Source organism: Eptatretus burgeri, chromosome 2, assembly GCF_056783735.1.
Source record: "Eptatretus burgeri isolate ZD-2024b chromosome 2, Ebu_testis_v1, whole genome shotgun sequence".
NCBI classification, from domain to species: domain Eukaryota; kingdom Metazoa; phylum Chordata; class Myxini; order Myxiniformes; family Myxinidae; genus Eptatretus; species Eptatretus burgeri.
The window spans coordinates 116,699,203-116,722,755 of record NC_140962.1 but is presented as its reverse complement, the minus strand read 5'-3'; the positions used below and the strand labels follow the sequence as shown (position 1 = coordinate 116,722,755).

Genomic DNA, 23,553 nt, shown 5'->3' with positions numbered 1-23,553 from the left:
CCGATGCATCGCTTCCCCGAAGAACAACCGACCAAGATGAGGCCAAGAAGTCGCACCAAACCGGGAAGCAAGCAGAGACCGTGAAGAGCTCCACGCATCAAGAAGAGCCATCCGAACCAAGATGAGGCCACGAAGCAGAGCAACCAACTCCACCAAGCAGAACAAAAGCCACCAGAACACGAACCCAATGAACCGCGAAGGCTCACCGAAGACTAACCCAAGACTAACCCGAACCAACCCGAGCAAAGCAGAGGGTCCCCCTCTTATCCCTCTCAGCCCCGCCTCACTTCCGGCGTGACTCATTCGTGCTCGTGCGCCACCCCCCCCCCCCCGCAACTGCTGGTGGGGGCTGTTTACCTTGCTTTCAGCCACCCTGCCCCAACCATTATTTCTGTTTACACTGTTGAATCATGGGACAGGAGGGTTCTTCTTCTTCTTTGTGGGGGGGGGGGTCGTTCTTCTTTGCGGGGGAGGGTCGTTCTTCTTTGTTGTTGTTCTGATTGAACCCTAACTATTAAAATGGATCAGAGCGCATTTACACAGATTTACCCATTAAACAATGGAAGGCGAGCTATCTATGGAACACGTACTTACTGAGATAACTGAGCTAAAAGAGCCTGAATGTTGAGTGCGATCGTGGTTTCCAGATTCGCAACACTACCCCCTCCCCTTTATACAGACTCGTCCCGAGTTATCAAATTTTCGTGTGACCAGCATGTGTAAGTTTTCCCCTCATACATTTTACCTACGGATCCCTGAGTGTGACATTTCTTTATGCATGTCCTAAAAATAAATAACTTCATGTGCTGCGTAACTAACTAAACAAACTCACACAGACTCATTCGGACAACTTAACTAAAACTGCCGGCACTAAAACAAACATGCAGGTGGGGTTCAACTTATCTACAATTTTTACTTATCTATTTACACTAACCATGGCCCAGCACCTGGCATCTGTGGGAGAGAAGGCATAGCAATGTCAACAGTTATGTGAGGATGAGTGCTCCGCAGCTGAAGGTCAGACGTCTTCAGGGCCTGTTCAAAAGGTCCCCCTTTTTTTTCCTTTTCCTTCGTCTTCAACTGCTGGAGGCAACTTTCCCTAACCCGGCATGCCATATGCCATCCCACAGGCCATTTGAAGGGGGTAGCCAGGCTGCCCAAATGCAATCTCTGGCTCCCTTGTGCAGCAACAGGGAGGTAGCCAGCTGCCCAATGCAGTCCCTGGCTCCTCCCTGACATGAACTGGATGAACGATGCAGCGGATGGAAGATGCAAAACACAAAAATGGACTGGATGGAGGCAAAACGATGCACGGGCTGCACCAATGCAGTCGCCGTGGTGTGGCTGCCTGTAGGGCAGTCCTTACAAAACTGGATGATCCTGGCGCACATGGCGATGAATGAATACAGGGGCAAACGCAAACAAGGGCAGCAGGCATGGGGTCATGGCAGAGGCAGGCAAACACGGCATGGCAAGGCAAGCCCATGCAGAACAGGCGGCTGTAGCACAACAGGCCGACAGGTGAAGCTGGCCGGCCTCTGGTGTGGTTCCATCAAGTCTGGAGGGAGTGCGGTGGTGCCGGCCGCTCTGAAGGCGGGCTCGGACCTAGCCTACTGTCTCCCCCACTCTATCGCCTTTGCCTGTCTCTGTCCATACCCACTCCCATAATTTGCCACACAACACAACAAAATTTATCCCCTCTTTATTTTATTTCCCTTTTATAATTGTCTCCCTCACCCCCTTTATCGTCTTTGTCCGGCTAACCTCTCTCGTCAACCTCGCCTACTCCCAACCCCTAAAATCCTATTTAGAGGGGAATATGGAGAAACTAGCGTCCTGTCTTGAGGCCCAACAAAGCCTCAGAATGGCCTCCTCAGAGTTCAGCGATCTACCAAGCAGGTACAGCAGCCTACAATGAGCGAAGGTATGGATCGTGCGAAGGGGTACATCTCCTAACTATCCTAGCATTCATTACCCTTAAACTACCCCGGGGCTTTCCAAAAACGCCTGACACTTTAAACTATCGGTTCTAAAAAACCATGATTCCCGTCACCTGTGTTGGTGTCCATTATACATTTGGGCCTAGCCCTCAAATTTCATTCATGCCCTCGCACAATTTCGTGGCTGGGCAGCGTGGCTCACTTGGCAGGAACTACCCTCTGCCGAATCTCCAACCATGGCACCCTCGGGCCCTCAGGCTGCCTCCGAGCCTACCAGCTCCCTAAGATCTGGGGAATGCCCTCCACAGCTACTCCCCCTCGACACTCACGTGGCAGGCTGGCGCCACGGGCCCCTTTTCTGCGGGTGCCCATGCCCACGACACGGTCCACGCGGCCATTGGCGCTATGGGTCCTGCTTCATGCGGGCCCACCCATGCCCACTGTGCTATCCCGGCCCTTCTTGGGCCCTTGGCCTACCGTGGCAGACTAGTCCGGTGCCCGGGATGCCCACTAAGCGATACTCACCGTTCGCAGCCACGCTCCCAGCCCGTCAATAGGACTCCTGCACCCCTCCAAACAGGTTTCGGGCCTACACTCGCACCAACAGCAAAACGACCTCCATTTTGTAAATTTGGCTAACCCACTAACTGACTTTACTCTGACCCCGGGGTCCCTTGGGTGGGAATCACTCCTCCCCCCAATCACTCATCGCACCATCCATACCACATTCACTCCATTCACACAGGCCCGCTGGCCCTCACTCATTCCCCACACATTTTCTATTTCTCAACTCACACCAACACTCCACACTGCCATCCTACTAACTAAATACCCTAACTATCTCTTGCTCCCTCGTCATCCCTTAGAATAATGCACGTTCCATTTACTCTACGTAGCTAAGCTACATCCCCACTAAACATTCCATGTCTGTCCTTGTCTCCAAAAATCCATGAATCCATTTCTAAATCTATCCTAACATCCCCTCTAACTAACCCATTCCACGGGCTCCATGAGGAACAACCCATGTCCCCATGAAACCGGTCTAACTATACTAACTCGTCCTACTAACTAGTGCTCCTATGCCCAAACTACAGGATGTCCACCACATCCTGCCAGGCCGTATACCTGGAGCGAGGCTCTTTTTCTTTTCTGCACCTCCATGGTGGCGGTTTTCGGCACGCCCGTTCGTCCTTATGGGCGATGCCAACATCCCCTCCAACGGCCGACCCGTGCGGCCATGACGTCACCCTGCCAATTCCAAACAGCGCTCGCTCGCGGGGAATTCCCCACGCAGGACGTGCGCTGTTTGTCCGGCATTCGTGCCGCGAGGTTCCCGCTGATGACGTCACCTGAGCGCCGAGCCTGCGCTGTTTCTCGCGCCGGCCGGCACGCGCGTAACGTCCCGGAAACCCGCTCCGCGAACAGATCACGCGGTATGCAGCATGTGATGCCCCGAACACGTGCCCACGTGGGAACCCGCGTGTTCCAAATTCACCTAACCCTCGCCGCCATTTTAACCGTCCACGCGACTGTCTTTTCCGATACACGGGACATTCCCGCGCCGGATTCCCTGTACGGAGACGCGCGTGCGAGGGCCGTTCGCTAAATGCCGAACAGGCCTCGTACGCGGCGTCCCGTGAAACCGGCGCGGTTACCAAAATAGCTACAAGCAGCCCATTCGGTTCCCGTCTCCCGTCTGAATCCGTCCACGTTTCAATTTCCCGCATGCACTCACGCACACCATTTCACTCACACCCGCCATTTCACTCACACTCGCCATTTCACTCACACTCGCCATTTCACCCACGCACGCTATGTTACTCACGTGCGCTGTGGGAGAAAAATTTATATTAATGTATTCTAAATTGTAACAAATGGAGTTTTAGAAATGTAAGTTTTATGCTATAAGTTGAATTGGCTGTCTTTTCTGGCCAAGAGAATTTTGCCCTAAATGTTGATAAAGTCTTGGTCTGGAGCGGTGGGACCTGGGCTGATAACAGCGAACCTTTGCCTCGAAATGTACGTCGTGGCTTCTCACCTAAAGGACACGTCTGCACTCTGGGTTGGTAGCCCCCACCACTCTCCCATGAAAGTATAAAATGCTTTGAAATGTAAAATTGTTTCAGTGCAAGTACCTGAGGAAGTATGGAATCTCAGTGGCTTATACTCCTTGCGACTGACCAAGTACCAAGTTAGAATAAAACTCTCTGATGTAATGTGGAAGCGCTATGTTACTCACGTGCGCTGTGGGAGAAAAATTTATATTAATGTATTCTAAATTGTAACAAATGGAGTTTTAGAAATGTAAGTTTTATGCTATAAGTTGAATTGGCTGTCTTTTCTGGCCAAGAGAATTTTGCCCTAAATGTTGATAAAAGTCTTGGTCTGGAGCGGTGGGACCTGGGCTGATAACAGCGAACCTTTGCCTCGAAATGTACGTCGTGGCTTCTCACCTAAAGGACACGTCTGCAGTCTGGGTTGGTAGCCCCCACCACTCTCCCATGAAAGTATAAAATGCTTTGAAATGTAAAATTGTTTCAGTGCAAGTACCTGAGGAAGTATGGAATCTCAGTGGCTTATACTCCTTGCGACTGACCAAGTACCAAGTTAGAATAAAACTCTCTGATGTAATGTGGAAGCGAATTGAATTGGGTTGGTCTAACTGTTTACTAAAAGTCAGAATAAATGAAATAGAACCAAATAATATTGCAACAAATGGGGATTTCTTAAGTTCATTGTTCGAGGGTGAGAAGTTTAAGTGGATAATTAGAAAATAAATTGTTTCACAAAGAAAAGACTTGTGTGGACATCGGTTATCAGTGTCGGTGGGTTTTATGCAGGATTTTATAACCAAATCGGATAAACGTTAAACTCTGCCTGAAGTTAAATAGGATTCCACAATCAACCAGGAAGAATCCTTCAACGATCAAAACAGGGTGGGTGAAAAAAATCCACATCAGTTGGCGCCTGGTGACTCGGATTCGAACCGAGGTTGCTGCGGTGCTCGTGACCGGAGGTGCTTAATCTGCCGGAGGCAGTGCCTGGAGGAATGACAAGTGCTTGAGCGAAGGTAAGGGAGAGCACTCTCAGCAGGTAACGCATTTCGAACAAAGAAAAGTTCATTGTCAGATAATTTTATTGATAGAAGGAAGAGGATCCAGCGGAGAGAGTCCGTTTTAAAGTAAACAATAAGTACTGTAGTTGTTTTAGAAAAGTTCTGGAGGAGAAGAGGACTTACATTGATACTTACCTGATAGGAGAGATACTGTGATCATTAAGACAGTATTCTCAGGGTGAGGCCCACCCATTGCACTTCAGGGGGAAAGGTTGACCCTTGCGATTTTCCCCAAATGTGGGAAACTCGACTGTACAATTTGAGGAGTGCAGAGGACACAGTACAACAAGAGGCTCGACGAGGAGCCAGAGGAGTAATTAAATGTTTGCATTGATACGGACCGGCCGAGAGAGAGGCCAAGGACACGGCTGAGATGCCGAGATAGGGTTATGGTTAAGTGGAAAATAGATAAATATTATAAGTTACCTGTTTGTAAGAGTTATAAGAGTTACCTTTTGTTCATTGAACTCACTGGAACTTTGTTGGCAGTGAGGTTGTTATATTAAATTGTGTGGAGGTTTTACGGATTTGTAAATGCAATGATTTGCACGAAACGTTTTGTAGAGTGCAGGAGACGAATGACGTGGAGGTTTTACGGATTTGTAAACGCAATGCTTTGCACGAAACGTTTTGTAGAGTGCAGGAGACGATTGACCGGCTGGGAGCGTGGCTGGTGATTTGCATTGAGATGCATGTGTTGCTGAGAGTAAAAAAATGAAACTTGTGTGAGTCCAATATTCACTGCAATGAAACGTGTTCTGTTGGGATTTTGACGATATTTTTAACAACTAAGGAAGAAATATCAGGCAGAGAGTTGAAATAAAACAGCCTGGATGTTCGTGGTTTGGTGCTGATAACGCGAAGGAAGGTCGCAGTTGTGTGTGTGAATTCAATTAAATGGGGGTCTGAATTGGAAGCGATTGTGAGCTTGCTGGGAAATGAAAGACTGCTGGACGATGTGATACATGAATGTCTTGTTAGAAATTATAATATTGCAACAAATAAAGCGTGAAGAGATGGACATTCATAAAATAAATTAAATAATTAAAACCACCTCGGCAAGACAGTCTGAGGACGAACTCGTGCTGAATTAAGCTGTGGGTGTGTTTGGGTTGGCATGTTATGCATTCTTGGCTTTTTATGTCCATGCGAAGGTCGCAAGCTGCGACAGTGCAGCTCGCCCCCTCCACTGGATCTGTGGGGGGTGGCATGTCTCTCCACTGAGTCTGTGTTTGAGTCTTAGCTTCAAGTGTGAAATTACATTCATATGCAGATTCAAGAGGATGGGGAGCTATTGTGTCGAAGTGTGCATGCCGTTGGCAATGACTTTAAAAAATGAGATAGAAATGTGATTGGTATTTGTCACGTGATCACACGCGAGTCTATGAGATGCAATGCTCGTTAGTGTGTGTGTTGAAGCCATGACAGAGTAATGCTAAACTGTGTTTTGCCTGTCAGAGTTTTTCTTTTTCTTCCCACCGGATGTGGAGAGAATTCCTTTTCCTTGTTGCTTGGTGTTTGTGGCACACCCTCTCTACTGAATCTGTTTAAAGTGAAGTCCATTTGGGGAAAAAGTGCTCAAGTTTACTTAAAAGCCATCGGGATTGGATAAATTGAAATAACAATTGTGAATGTTTCGAAGATTTGATCTGAGTTGTAACCATTGTACTTAAAAGATGTGATTTAAATGTAGAAACATGATTTGGAATGATTTCAATGATTTGATGATGTTTATCACGTGGGGCGATTCACAGATAATTGATGATGCCCTCAGATGGACGTTGAAATAGGCATATTGTTTTATTCATCTGCGAATGTTGAGGTTGCCTGAACTTGTGCTGGGAAGACAATGGCAAACAACCCAGTGTAACCCTTTGATCGATTCAGTCAAGGTAAATTCATGATTCAATTGGATAGACGCTGAAGATTTAATTTTTGATTTATGGATTTTAAAAGATAATATTTTATTGTCTTGACCAAAAGTTGTTTAAGAGGGATTGGTTAAACATTATTTTTGAGATATGTTACGCTCTGCAGCTCGGTAACTCGATGCCAGGATGGCCGAGCAGAGTGGAACTCTCAAATTGGGGGTTGTGCGGTAACTGTGTTAGTTACTTTCAGACTAAGCTCATAAAAAAACCCTTGTTAATCTGTTAATTGAGGATAAGGAAAAGTTACTGAGAATTAAATCAAGGTAATAAAAAAATGGCAGTTGCTCTGGAACTATTTGTGAATGAAACTAAATTGTTTAGCAGATATGAATGTTAAAATGGTAACTGTGCAAAATCGAATTGGATTCGGTTCTTGAAGAAATAGATTACTTTCATATTTTGGGATAAATGATGGAATATTTTTTGTGAAAAGAATTATTGATCGCAAATTGGAACCCTGATAAAGACTGTTTGCCTTAACGTGGAAATAGCAAATGAGATGAATGTTTTGAGTACACATACAACTGAGATTTCTGTATATTTTAGTTGTCATTTAGGGAAATAATAAGGAAAAGATAAAATATTGACAATGCAAGTTGAATGCTTTAGAAAAACCTTTGTCAGTCTTGTGGAAATACATGAGCCCATGATGTTTACTGATGATGTTTACTCGATGTTAACTTTGATTTTGTTTGTTTCGGAGTGTTGAATGCAGTTGAACTATGCAAATGTACGATTTTGTCTAAAAATGAAGCTTGGAAAAAGTTCCATACAAAGATTGGACGATGAGAGAACCCAGATTTTGGTGATTGAGCATTCAACCCGTGATCATGAAACTGTACCCCTTCCTGAGGAGATAAGATGGAGCAATGTGGAAAAAAAAAGAAAGAAAAAACTCGCTGAGGAGAAGGTTGAGCAAAGTCTTAATGTCGGCGTTGTGTGGTGCCTGCCTGAAGGAATGTTCTCAGCCACATTCTCGATTGCTGCTCTGCAAATACATCATGAACTTGCTGTGGTTGCTTCAATGTACGACAGGCCTGGAGTTCCACATTGCGAGTCCTCTGCAACATGTGTTCAATGGTGCGGGTGGGGGCTCGTGCTGCAAAGCGACTGCATCTAACGTGCACAGCTCGCTTTGTGCGAGGCCTGATTGCACGGACTGCTGCTGCGAGACCCCAGGCTCTGTTGGGGCTGGATCTCTGTTCACCTCTCGAGTCCTTTTCGTCTCATTCAACCCAGTGTCCGGCCCAAGCTCATACTTGCCCACATCTACCTTCTCCTCAGCTCAAGGAGTGCTTCGATTGTGTTTCCCGTTGGCTGCTGCTCTATCCACACCCTGACCTGTTTATCTTCTGACTTCGGGTATCATGTTTTCAATGTGTGACACATGCTGATGAACAGGCCATAAATTAAATGGAAACTCACTCTTTTTCTGATATGAGCACTCGCTGCCATTGTTGATTGAACTTGAGTAATGGAAATCTTTTCTCCTTCAGGAACGGGACATGGTAATCATGTGTAAGAAAAATTATTCAAATTCCCCTTAAAAAAAAAACGGGGGAGTGTAGGGGAAAATTTTATATTAATGTATTCTAAATTGTAACAAAAGGAGTTTTAGAAATGTAAGTTTTATGCTACAAGTTGAATTGGCTGTCCTTTCTGGCCAAGAGACTTTTGCCCTAAATGTTGATAAAAGTCTTGGTCTGGAGTGGTTTGACCTGGGCTGATAACAGCGAACATTTGCCTTGAAATGTATGTAGTGGCTTCTCGCCTAAAGGACACGTATGCAGTCTGGGTTGGTTGCCCCCACCACTCTCCCATGAAAGTATAAAATGCTTTGAAATGTAAAATTGTTTCAGTGCAAGTACCTGAGGAAGTATGGAATCTCAGTGGCTTGTACTCCTTGGGACTGACCAAGTACCAAGTTAGAATAAAACTCTCTGATGTAATGTGGAAGCGAATTGAATTGGGTTGGTCTAACTGTTTACTAAAAGTCAGAATAAATGAAATAGAACCAAATAATATTGCAACAAATGGGGATTTCTTAAGTTCATTGTTCGAGGGTGAGAAGTTTAAATGGATAATTAGAAAATAAATTGTTTCACAAAGAAAGGACTTGTGTAGACATCGGTTATCAGTGTCGGTGGGTTTTCTGCAGGATTTTATAACCAAATCGGATAAACGTTAAACTCTGCCTGAAGTTAAATAGGATTCCACAATCAACTCGGAAGAATCCTTCAACGATCACAACAGGGTGGGTGAAAAAAATCCACATCAGTTGGCGCCTGGTGACTCGGATTCGAACCGAGGTTGCTGCGGTGCTCGTGACCGGAGGTGCTTAATCTGCCGGAGGCAGTGCCTGGAGGAATGACAAGTGCTTGAGCGAAGGTAAGGGAGAGCACTCTCAGCAGGTAACGCATTTCGAACAAAGAAAAGTTCATTGTCAGATAATTTTATTGATAGAAGGAAGAGGATCCGGCGGAGAGAGTCCGTTTTAAAGTAAACGACAAGTGCTTCATTACCTCCGTTTCTTCCTTTATTTCTTTTATTATCCGCGTCTCCGTCACCATTAATTTCTCCGTCACCTCCACGTGTATCGTCCTGCACATCTCAGTCAAATCTTTTAATTTGTCCCTCTCCATCACCGTCAATTCCTCCTCCACCTCTACGTGTCTTGGCTTACATGTCTCCCTAATTATTGTGACGGCGTCTCTCGTCGTCCCGACCTCACCCGTATCCATTGCGGGCCGGACACATTCCACACTCCCCCTCGTTGGTGCGGTGTCTCCAGCATGTGCTGTCGCCATGATGCCTCTTATGCCCGTCCTCATTGCCTTTTGCCCTGCCTGGAGGTTCAACACCATGCACGGCATCTCCCCTCGCTGCGTTTGCATTTCACCCCTCAGTGTCTGCATATTTGTAGCCATTTTGCGCGCATTTCCGTCCATTTCGTTTTTCATGTCATCCATTTTGCCATTCGAATCGCATGCATTTGCATCCATTTTATTCTTCATTCTTTGTAAATCCCCACTCATTGCTCGTCTGAGCATCTCCACCAAATGGTTCATGTCAAGCGACCCTGACGAAGCCGATTCGCTTTGGTCGGGCGCGGATCCGCCAAGGGTCGGGAGGGAAGTTTGACAGAGGGGGGGTGTCATACGCCCCCGCCGCTGCGCCCATTACGGACTCTGAGTTCGATTGTGGGGGGTGGTCGACCTGCATGGTGGTGTCCTGGGCCTCTGGTTCCATTAACTCTACATCGACCTCACTACCTACCTGGCTCAGCTCGCCTTGGCTGGACATGTTGCGTGTCGGGAATAAAAAAAATTTAAATGCTCGTAATTTGGGGAAACGGGGGAGGGGGTGGGGGGAGGGGTTGCTCCCTACACCCCTGATCCGAATCTGTAAATTTTGTTAATGGCTGCGGAGGAGTTCGTATCCCACTCCTGACACCACTGTTGCAGGTCGGGACGTCGACCGTGAGCATGATTGCTAGATTGAGCCGTGAGCCGGCTTGACCGATCGTCTGAAATGTAAAGGTCATCACCCCGGATAAGTCCAGAGCCGACGGGTCCTGACTGGACCGAAGTTCGCCAATGGATAGACCATGTGGGGTAGGGTCGATTGACAACTTTTCAATTTCATGTCAGACTACCGGGGAAGTTCACCCTCGGCCGACTTTGTCCGAATGGAGTCGCTATCGCCGACTCGGATCCGGCGTAACCGAGCGGAATTACCAAAGTCGGGCCGGACCAAACGAACATGTTGCGAACACTAATCCTCAAACACGCGTCATGTCGAGCCAATGAAAGAAACACAAAACCAGCTGATACATTTAACAATTGGGGTTTATTTATACAGTAATAATGGGAAGCTCGGGAACACAGAAGAGCAGAACTATACCGAATACAATAAATGCAAGTATATTCAGCGATCAAAGCACTTAACAGTTTTCTACTTGTTAGACGGGCCCACGGACACACATACGCACACACACACGCCCCAGAAATGGTGGCTGATGCCTTTAATGCGGACTTCAGCTCGGAGAGACAGATGATCTGAAGCCCAGGGACTGCCTCGGACCTTTCCACCTCGTGTGGTCTTCAAGCTGTTCGGACTGGGCACCAGCGTGGGCGAGCTGGATCCAATCACCACGAGCCACAATCCTCTCCGAGCTCCGGCGGATCCCCTCATGCTCCGGACCACATGCAGGTGAGACGAGGCGCCGATCCTTCTCGACCCGATGCGTCGCTTCCCCGAAGAACCACCGACCAAGATGAGGCCAAGAAGTCGCACCAAACCGGGAACCAAGCAGAGACCATGAAGAGCTCCATGCACTAAGAAGAGCCAGCTGAACCAAGATGAGGCCACGAAGCAGAGCAACCAACTCCACCAAGCAGAACAAAAGCCACCAGAACACGAACCCGATGAACCCCAAAGGCTCACCGAAGACTAACCCAAGACTAACCAGAACCAACCCGAGCCAAGCAGAGGATCCCCCTCTTATCCCTCTCAGCCCTGCCTCGCTTCCGGCGTGACTCATTCGCCCTCGCGTACTGCCCCCCCCGCAACTGTGGGTGGGGGCTGTTTACCTCATTTTCAGCCGCCCACCCCAACCGTCATTTCTGTTTCCGCTGTTGAATCATGGGACGGGAGGGTTCTTCTTCTTCTTTGCGGGGAGGGTCATTCTTCTTTGCTGTTGTTCTGATTGAACCCTAACTATTAAAATGAATCAACACATTGACACAGATTTACCCATTAAACAATGGAAGGCGAGCTATCTATGGAACACGTACTTACCGAGATAACTGGGTTAAAGGGTCTGAATGTTAAGTGCGATCGTGGTTTCCAGATTCGCAAATATATGTATATATATATATATATATATGTATATATATATATATGTATATATATATATATATATATATATATATATATATATATATATATATATATATATATATATATATATATGTATATATATATGTATATATATATATGTATATATATATATGTATATATATATATATATATATATATATATATATATATATATATGTATATATATATGTATATATATATATATATATATGTATATATATATATATGTATATATATATATATATATATATATATATATATATATATATATATATATATATTTACGGTCATGGGTACTGAGGCACCAGTTTGTTACTCAGGGGGATCAACTCAGGGGCACCAGTTTGTTACTCAGGGGGATCAAACAACCTTCTGAGGTTGTCCTCAGAAGGTCCGGACCTGGGGCTACCGCTCACAACTTATTTATCCTCAGCTACTGTATGTGTGGACGCATTCATCAGACCGGGTTCTGAAATCCGTAACAATACATACGGTATATATATGATATAAATATGATTGAGGCGGTTGGGATTGCACATTTTTAAAGAAGAAGAAGGTGCTTCCAACCATAAGTAAAAACGTGATCGATTCCACTAATTTGAGCAAAAAAATCAAGAGCAGACCCAGTCTCAGATGACATTTCACCAGCTTCACAGCCAGCTTCCTCAGGCACAATAGCTATTGTTTCTTTTCAATGTTTTCTTTTCACAGTGTTCAGTGTCAAAGGTTGGTTCACATGTATATGTAACAGAAAGATCTGACCCCTTATCCCGTAATGGCGGCCCACATATGCCGCACTTTCACCTCTTGCTAACGTATGTAGCAACTTTTTCTACTTCAACAAACTGCTCTCAATTCAACCTTTCCTTCATACCTTGTCTAAAAAGTCCAGCTGTTACAACGTTCCTTCTCTTCATTCTCTTAACTCGTCTTCATTGCATCCCTCAAGACATGTCTTTAATCGCATTTCCGAACTAAAAATTAAAAAAAACAGTTTGCTATGCTTGTTCTCTTTCTATCAACCATTCTTTTTTTCCAACTTCAGTGCCAATCGCTCCTCTCACCCCTCCCTCTCAAAGCAACCATCACACTCTTCTCCCTCCGAGCTTCCCTCTCACCTTTCTCAAAAACTCCCCCTTCACCTTTCTCCCTCAACTCTCCCCACTCACCCTTCACCCATCTTCACCACCCTCACTCACCCTTCTCAAAGTTGACCCCCCCCTCACATCCACAAAGCTGCCACCTTCCCCTGCCCTCTCATCTCCATCACATCACTCCACTTCCTCAAACCCTCAACTACCTTCTGCCCCCTCTCTTATTACTCCACACTGTACCTCAACCCAGCACCACAGAGCCTTTACTCCTCCTCATCAGCCGCCCTCCACTAGGTCTTCTGCAATCCCCCACACTCTTTCAACAACTCTTCTTAGCTTCCTCCCCTCCCCACTCCTCCCTTGTCCTACCCTCCCTCTCCTCTTCCACCCCCTGCACCCACAGCCTCCTCCCATCCCTCTTCATCAACAGTGTGGACCTCAAATATCCGGGGCCTTCGCCCAAACCTTACCGATCTTTCCATACAGGTTGCCACTGACAAACCAGACATAATCTGCACAACAGAAACTTTACTCCCTCAAGACGTCTCTGACTCCCAAGTATTTCTCCCTGGTTACTCCCTCCTCCAGTATGACAGACCTGAGCCTCATCCTGGTGGAGGAGTTGCTCTTTTCATCAAAGACTGTATTCCTTACTCCCCATGCACTGCCCTCACTCCCCCACACCCCCAGGAATACCTCTGGCTACAGCTTCCCCTCCACTCCCACCTCATGTTTATATGTGTGCTGTACCGTCCACAAAACAGTGATGACTCCATTTACACCTCACTATCCAAAAACATGGACCAACTTCTATCTTCTCATTTGAACTCTCTCTTCCTCATATGTGGTGACTTCAATTGTCATCACGCCAGTTGGCTAGGAGTGGGTACCTCTCTCACCTGTCATGGCACTTCAGCAAAAGCTTTCTATGACTCATTGGGACTGACTCAATTGGTCAACTTCCCGACCTGGATCTCAACCAATGGTACTCCATCTCTTCTGGATCTGCTTTTGACCAATTTCCGTAAAAATATCTGCTGTTCTTCGTTCGCTCCAATCGGTTCTTCTGATCACGTGCTTGTCAAAGTGGACATCTCTCTGGCTGTTATCAGAGAACCACCTCAGTACTGTCGAGTCGAGCATTTTACTCAGGCCAACTGGCTGGGTCTGCAAGCAGCCATCAAACTTCTAGACTTGTCTCCCATTGATACTTTCTCCAACATCAACTCGTCCTGGGAATTCTTTCAAAGAAACTTGCTTTCTCATGCACAATTTATTCCATCTCATTTTCAGTTATCATACCCTTCCTCCCGCCCATGGTACACTGAAGCTTATGGCGATGCAGTTGTCCTGAAACAACTTGCCTTCGCATCATGGAAGGCAAATCCAACTGAAGGCAATCTCAGTTCTTTCCACAAAACTTGGAACAAGTGTGTGTCTACCCTCAGGAGAGCCAGGTAACAACATCTTTCTCATCTCAAGTCTGAACTCTCAAACCTGTCTCCCTCCTCCAAATCCTGGTGGCATCTGGATAAGTCTGGTGATGGTGTATGATCCCCCTCCATCCCCTTGTGGAAGAAAAATAATTATATTCATGTACTCTCAATTATAATTGTTGCTGGTGCTTTTCAATCTATTTTTTTATGTTATAGTCGAATTGGCTGTCAGTTATGTTTCCCTTTACCCAAGAGTCTTTTGACGTAAATATTGATAAAAGGAATGTCTTACTATGAAACAAGGTGACCTGGTTGATAACACTGCAACTTTTCCATGGTTATGTCATTCTCTTTCACCCAGTGGACACGTATTGCAGTTTGAGTTTTTTGCCTAATGCTTATCAGCTAACCCTGTAGTTCTCCCCTCCCATTCTTTGGAATGTCAAGTTGTGTATAAGAAAAATTGCTTCGGGCTTATGTTTCAGTGAAGTCCATTCGAATGTTTCAGTCAAGCATTCAATGTTCTTCCTCCGTATATACGAAATTAAAGATTCTCCTTTGGGATGCTGATCCAACTTGTGGAAATTGAATTATTTCCCACGCCACCCTCCTTTACTTCAAATGGCAGCACAGCTGACACTGCATGCGAAAAGGCTGAATGCATAAACTCTGTGATTGCTTCTCAATATTGTGTCCCAAGCCCATCACTTTCTGTCCCCACCTCACCCAGTCGCACACAGCTGTTCCTGAACACTGTGTCCATTTCTCCTGACGAGGTGGAGAGTTTGCTGTCAAACCTTGACTCAGATTCTGCAACCGTTCCAGACAGCATCAGCCCACGTGTCCTAAAAACCTGCTCTGCTGCTCTTGCTCACCCTCTCTCTGCTCGTGCTCACCCTCTCACTGTTATATTCACCCTCTGAATTGTTTAAGGTCATCTGCCATCTGCTTGGAAATCAGCACATATTACCGCTCTGCATAAAAAAAGGTGCAAAAACAGATCCTTGCAACTACAGACCAATCAGCTTTCTCCCCATCATCAGCAAGGTCATGAAATCAATTGTCGCTTCAGCCATGAAATCCTTCCTCTTCTGCAATGGCTTGATTGCCGACCATCGATTTGGATTCAGACTAGGTCACTCTACCATGGACATGCTGCTTCAGCTTTTCCAACAATGGATGGAGGTCCTGAATGCCAAACATGCGATCAGAGCCATCTCCCTTGACATATCGCACACTTTCAATATGGTCGGGCACCCCGCCCTGCTCACCAAACTCTCTTCTTATGGTATCCGAGGCAATCTCCACTCATGGCTCACAGACTTCCTCTCCTGGTGAAGTCAATGAGTGGTCCATAATGGAGTTCTTTCATCCCCTCTTCCTGCCCAGGCTGGAGTTCCTCTCGGCAGTGTTCTCGCCCCAGTGCTTTTTCTGGTTTTCATCAATGATCTCTCCGACTCTCTGGAAAATCCACTTTATCTCTTTGCTGATGACTGCACCCTCTGCTGTACCATCTGTCATCCCTCAGATTGGCAATCAGCAGCCTCTTCCCTCTCGAGGCAGATCTGGATAAAATCACAAACCGGTCAAACACTTGGAATATGTCTTTCAATCCTCACAAATCTCACTCTCACTATGTCTCTCAAAAAGGACCATCTGGAACAACCCCCCCCCCCACCCCAATCTACTTTCTCAACAATCCTCTTGAAGAAGCCCTTTACTTTCATTCAAACTTTTGGGTCTCACTATCTGCCATGATCCTTCCTGGGAAAGCCACATTTACAAGCTAGCCTCCAAAGCCAGTTGCCACCTGGGCATCCTCCATCGTGCAACGTCCTTCCTTGGCACACCTCAGCTCCTGACCACAAACAAAGCTTTCATCAACACCTGATGGAGTATTGCTCTCCCCTCTGGGATGGTGCTCCCACCTCCCACCTTCCTCGGCTTCACGCTGTGGAAACCAGGGCTTCTATATAATCATTGGTATCTCCCGTGATGAAGCTGAGTCTTTGAGTCTCTCACTCTCTTTTTCCACAGGCAGGTCAGTGGTCATTCTGTCTTCCACTGTCTCCTCCGGCCTTGCCCCCCTGCTCTGTCTCTGGTCTGTCCCCCCATATTTCCACAGGGCGTTCAAGGTCAGGTGAGGTATGGGAGCATGCGCTGGGGCAACGCATCGCTGCGTCCATTTTCCACCGGTACTCCAGGGTCCTCCGTCTAGTCATCCCCCAGGCAGATGCCTGGCCCATCCTCGTTACCTTGAGATGCAACCATGAGGCACGTGGTCAGCCCATTGGCCTCCTCCACTCACGAGGCTCCCTCGCTGAGTGAATCTGGTGAGTAGGATCAGCGGCAGGAAAATGAGCCACATGTCCATACAGCCGCAGTTGACGCTCACGAACTATGCAGGTTACAAATCTCATTTGAGGCTCTCTCAGCAACCGCTCGTTGGGCACAACATCCGACCAGCAATAGCCAAGGATTCTCTGAAGAGACCTGTTGCTAAGGGAATTAAGTCTCCCTCTCAGATCCCTGGTCAGAGTTCAAATCTGACATCCGTAGAGCAAGACGGGAAGCACAAAGGACCTGAAGACTCAAACTTTTGTCCTTCTGCATAGGTACCGACAGCTCCACACCCCATGATCCAGTGAATCCATGACTCCCCAGGCCCGACCCAGACATCTATTAACCTCTGGCTCACAGTCAGCAGAGACATAAATATCACTGCCAAGGTAAGTGAATCTCTCCGTTACCTCAATATCCTCACCCCAAACAGGTACAGACAAGACAGCAGCATCCAAGATGTCATTGAAAGGCTGGATCTTAGTTTTGACCCAGGAAACCCATAATCCCAGGGGCTCCGACTCCTCATTCGGCACCTCGAGGGCCCCCACAAAAGGATATGCAGAGTCTCTGCAAAGATGACTGCATCATCTATGAAATCAAGGTCAGAGGTCTTGACATTCCCAAATGACGCACCACAGCTTGATCTCTCTGACATCCTCCCCAGAATCCAGTCCATACAAGTGCTGAAAAGTGTGGGGGCCAGCACACACCCCTGATGAACTCCAGTAACAACTGGAAATAAGCCGGAGATGGTATCACCACATCTCACAGTACTCTCAGTACCAGAGTATAGTTGGGACATCAGATTGATCAGTTTTGGTGGCACCCCACCAAGACCAAGAATCCTCCACAGGGTATCCCGATTCACTGAATTGAATGCTTTGCAGAGATGAACATCGGCTGCAAGCAGCCCTGCCAAACCTCTCGTCTGCGTTCGTTGAAGACCCAAAGGGCAAGGATACGGTCAATCGTTGACCTCTTTGGTGTAAAGCCTGACTGCTCTGGACGATGGTGCTCAAGCAGATGGTGGCGAACCGTATCAAGAATTATCCGTGCAAAGACCTTGCCCGGCACTGAGAGCAGCGTCACCCCTCGGTCGTTATTGCAGTCCTGGTGATGACCCTTCCCTTTCCAGAGGGACAACAAGGCCCCTCTTTCAGTAAGTTTGGATGATGCCTGTGTTCCAGGCAGAGCACAGAATTGCATGCAACGATGTGAGTATAGCATTTCCACCAGCCTTGTGAAGTTCAGCATGGATGCCACAAATCCCACGAGCTTCACCCCATTTCAACCGATTCACTGCAGCCTGTATTTTCACAAACGAAGGTGGATCACATTTGTTTGGAGGGTCAGCATGAGAGATAGTAACACCCCTGACATCCAACTCAATAGCTGGTGTATCAGCCTGGTGCAGCCGCTCAAAGTACAGCCAACCTGGTATAACCGGGCCATCACTTTGGACTCCTCTGTCAAGAGCCCACCACCATCCACTCCAACTGCAGTACACTGGGGGACAGGCTTGGAGAAATGCAATGCACAAATTCCCCTGTAAGCAGGATGAGAATCATTTGACCACAGGTGATGCTTTACCCCCTCACCGATTCCTCGCACATCGGTCTCCTTGACCACCCTCAGCATACGTACAGTTTTATATCTCAGATCCCTGAACAGCTCAGCTCTGCCATTAAACCTGGCACTGCAATTCTGGTCAATGGTATCCAGTGTCCCTTGAGAGACAAAATTCTTCTTCACCCTTTGGTGAGTTCCAAGACATCCACTGGCAACATCAAGTATGGTGGTGTTGAAGGCACTCCGTAACTCTTGACGATTCCCCAAAGTACTCAGAACCCCTAAATCCTCACTCAGCCCGTTTGTATACTCCTCAGCAACCCTTTCATCCTTGAGTTTGCCAACACCCATCCTCGGCAGGGATGGTACAATTCTCCTGGATTTAAGCTGCAACTTCAGAGTTGCTACCACAAATCTGTTGGCGGTATTGAGGAAGTGTGCACTCCGGTGGACCCTGCATTTCTGGATCATCCTGCAGCGACCATTAACGAGCACGTGGTCAATCTCCACGTCCAGCGGTGAAATACCACGTCCAGCGGTGAGCCTGTCGGTGCTGAAACCATGAACCAGCCACCTTTAGTCCATGACTTCTTGCAAAGTCAAGGAACTTAGTGCTATTCTCATTCACAGTTTCAGACACATGGGGACCAACACATGTCTCATAACATCCCTATCATTTCCGGTCGATGCACTGAAATCCCCCAAAACTAGAAGAGTATCTCGTCTGGGGCACTGATCAACCACAGACTCAATCATGCCAAAGAATGTGTCCTTCAGGGTGACATCACTCACCTCAGTCGGAGCATATACAAAGATCAGGGTAACGACACCCAAGGAGTGACAAATCCTTGTTGTAATCATACGCTTGTTGACTGGTGTTACCTCAATTATCATTGGAATCAGCTTCTTGGACACAGCTACAGCAACTCTTTTGGCATAGTAACCATCAGAGTGACCAGACCAATTGTAGGTTTAACCACCCGCCATGATCTCGCCATTATCTGGTCTCCGAATATCAGAGAGTGCTGCAATTCCGATATTCAAATGCTTGAGCTCAGATGATAAGAGAGACAGGTGATCATCCTCTCTTTGGGATCGGACATTCCAGGCACCCACCCGAAGGGACTGCCTCAAGTTAACCCAAGGAGATGGCTGTCTGGTGGACGACACCTCAGCACCACCCCAACACCCACTCCCGCATTATGACCCGGGAAGGTTACTCCGTGGTTTTCCTCCTTTCATCAAAGAGTGGGGGTCCTGAAGGCTTTGCCCCAATCCCGTCATCCAGTGAGCTGCCCTGCGGAGGGCAGCTGCACAAGAGGTACTCCCATGGAGTGGGTTTTCAATTTCCTTTACGGTTTTCTTGTGTTTTGCGGAGTGAAGAGTTTTATGGTGGCCAGAATGCAAATCCTGCCACCAACCTCCTATAAAAAGTAACCCAACTGCAGGTGGACGTCCGCAGACATAGTTGGCCATTAGATATGGATGGCCGTTGGCTCACAAGGAGCTCCTCTGCCCTTTGACAGGTGTTGTTTTTAATCCTGCTGGGTGTCCATATCATACACCCCCCTCACCAGAAAACCTGGTGGGGGAGACGGTTTAGTCGCCGACAACCCGACCATGAAACAGGTTCGTACAGGTTTACACGGTACCTGTTGCAAGTCACAGATCTGATCCGGCGTTCAATGTCCGCCAAAAACCCCCTTCTGGTGAAACTGCCAAAAAAGAGAATCACTGCTCATCTTCACTCTTTCATCGCTCTCTTTTCCCACCTCTGGAACAAACTCCCACACTCTTTTCAATCTCACTCCTCACCTCCAGGTCTTCAAAACAGCTGTTCACCACTATCTCTTATCTTCCCCCATCCTAAACCATGATCTTTTCTACCCCTGCTAATTCACCCCAAACCCACCTCCTTGAAATTTCCTGCTTTCCTTTCTGAAAGTCCCTGTAGTGTCCATCTTGTGTTTACCCCATGTACCCCGCCTCATCCCTCTTCCTTCTTCAGATCTCCTCATGTCTCTGTTCCCCACTGTTTTGTGTTTCCCCCTTGTCTCCTGCTCCCTTTGTTATATGTTCTGTGTGTTAGCACTTATACGAGCCTCGACATTGCATACAAAAAATATATATATATATATATATATATTTGGTAAAAAGGTCAATAGACATCCCCTCCAGGGACTCGCTAGGGGCAAATAGACAGATGGGATATTTCTGAAAAAACAGACTTGTGGATATCCACGTGGGAGAAAGGTATGATATTGATGGAGGACGGTCAAATAGTTTTTCCCTTTCCCCCCATTGACTTCAATGTTAAATTGAAGATATCCCAGAAGTCTCATTGAATCTACTCGTATGCTACTTCTGATCGATCGATTGAATGACAAGATATTTCAACTACTTGGTAATTTTCAGAATACTTCCATTATATTTAAGGATACAAAAATAACTTGGCATGCCTTGTACACGTATTTCTGTTTCCGTTACTGTCATAACTGTGACCGGATTACATTTTGTAATCTCCATTCTTTTTTTTCATTCGTATTATGTCATTGCCACTTGTATTCCTGGAAGCAAAATATTTGGATATTCATGATCTCCAGTAATATTCCTGATTAAAACGAAGCACAACTTACCGCAGGTCTCCAGGAGTGCCTCTGAATGAATCAAATGAAATATAAATCATTCAAAGCCGACACTTTATATCCGGCTCAGATGTGCAAAAAATGTCTCATGTTCATGCATGTGCTGCAAAATCGGTGGTGTTGCCAAAATCCCAATTCCTGATTTAAAATTGAACGGAATGTGGCTCGATGATGAAAGTGACGCACAATATTCTCGGACCATTTTATAAGATGGAAAGCTGGTTGTTGGATTACCATTTTAGTTGAATTGGTGATAATGATACCTACGAAGAATGCGAGGGTCGAGAAGGATAGCCTCGAGCTGTCTCGCCTGGGTTGGAATCTCAATTCTCAACCCAGGTATAAATGGTCATCTTGTTGCATCGCGTGGGCAGTGATGCATCGATGTGCACGGAGGGCTATAAGCCGGAGGTCCGTCTGCCATCACCGGCCATCGTTGGACGTTAAATATATCCCATTGTTTTTCGCGAAGAGTAGGTGAGCTATTGTTAGCATGCTGCTCAAACCACCTTCAGTTGAACGTCAGGCTTGGCCAACCGGTTCAAAAAAGACGTGAGCCAAAAATTTTCCCTCGCAGAGATCCCACAAGAAGTTGGGAATGTTTGGCACCATTAGAAAAACAAGTGGTCATCGTAGCGGTGGTAGTCGTAGTAGTAGTGGTGGTCGGAGTAGTAATGGTGGTCGTAGTAGTAATGGTGGTCGTAGTAGTAATGGTGGTGGTTGTCATGGTGGTAGTAGTAGTAGTAGTAGTAGTCATCATCATAGAAGTCTTTATAGGAGACTGAAAAGCACCTGGTTTTCAATGGAAAACCATGGGCCCTCGCATTGCCTGTGGTATATACTGCTGTGAGGCCGAGTTTCGGCGGCGAGCACGACCCCTAGGTGGAGCAGTAGAGTCGGCTGCGCCGAACACCCGGAATTTATAGGTCGTCACCCCGGATAACTCCGGAGCCGACGGGTCCCTTATCGGACCGAAGATTGCCAATAGGCTGACCATGTGGGAGAGGGTGGATTGCCAATTTCAATTTACCTAAATACCCACGTCGTCCAAACTACCGGGGAAATTCACCCTCGGCAGGATCTGTGCGATCCGGGCCGTTACTGAGTCGTAGCCCGAGCGGAGGGTACCAGATTCCTGCCGGGCCGAATGCATGATTACGGCAACAATGAAGCCTCCTAATTCCCGTTCGCAGCGCAGCAAACTAATGGTGGAAAGGATAAGGATGAGCTGGGACATTCAACAAAAGATAAATTTATTAAAAATGATAATTGGGGAACGAGGGGAGCACGTAAGAGCAGAGTTATCCGACTAAGCAATGCAAATAATGTACAGCAAAAAGCACTTAACACTTCTACTTATCAGACGGGGCCCACGGACACACACACACACACGCACACACAAATACCCAGAAGAAATGATGGCCGTGGCCTTTATTGAAGGTTCCCAGCTCGAGGGAAGATGAGCTGGAAACCAGAGCTATCTCGGACCTTCCCACCTCGTACGGCCCTTGACGATCCGGCTCGGCGGGACTTGAACCCGCAATTCGATGTTGCTGCAAGCACCGGGTATGGAGGGCAGCGCCGGGCTCCAGCACGCTCCTCCAGCACGAGACGAGACCAGAGCCAGCAACAAGACGAGACCAGCAGCCAGCGACGAGACCAGACCAGAAACCAGATGACCGCGCCGTCCCGTCTATTTCTTCCCTCCCTGGCGTAGGGGGCGGGGGGAACGTGTCTCACCTCTCCGCACACCTCATTCACCGGGGAAATCGGTCGTCTCTCCATGATTGGTCAGGGGGCGTGTCGGGGCGTCTTGATCCCCCACCCCCCCGAAGAGACTCTGCTTCTCTTGGAGCTCGCTCTGCGCCCATTGGCTGAAAGGCGGCAAATGCGCTCACCGAGGGAACTCCGCCCACATGAGTATTCGACACTGCCATCGTGCGGGGAATAGTCCACAGTGTTGTTGTCGTTGTTGTTGGTGATGTAAAAATGTAAAAGTTAACCCGATCAAAATAACTCCGCAGCACATGAACATGCAATTCCCATTAGACACAGGGGACGGGCCCTAACCGGAAACACATACCGATATAACTGATCTATAGGGACTCTGGCTGTTGTGTGCTCGTGGCTTCCAGATTCGCAACAATACTGTTTGTGTTGGAAGCAATCACTCGGTGAAAGCAATTTCTCTCAAAGCGTAGAAAGCTGGTGTACTTATTCCCATCGACAAAGACACATGTACACAACACAGTCGGTGTCCTCACTCCGATAGACTACACATATCGAGCTGGTATACTTCGTCCCAACATTACAAACTCGAGCAAGGTCTCGGTGATTGAACGTTCGTGTAAATCGAGTTCTACGTTTCAAGCTCGGACGGGCGGCATTGCGCAGGGGGCGAGCGAGCGAGCGTGGCGCACTTGTTTGAAACTTGTAACTTGTCATAATTGAACCGTTTGGATCACACTGTAATTTGCTTAAACAAATACAGGGGAAGGTAAACTTTCCTTCGGCAAGGTCGGGCGTCGCGCCAACGTGAAACTGCCCGGTCTTTTGAAATATTCAACACGAGCTCACCTCGGAGCATCAATAATGTATA

General features: G+C 47.1%; 1 pseudogene; it reads left to right on the top strand.

The window, feature by feature from the left end:
• The first annotated feature begins 5,182 nt into the window (after positions 1-5,182).
• Positions 5,183-5,325, top strand: LOC147032898 (U1 spliceosomal RNA; annotated as a pseudogene).
• The last annotated feature ends 18,228 nt before the right edge of the window (positions 5,326-23,553 follow it).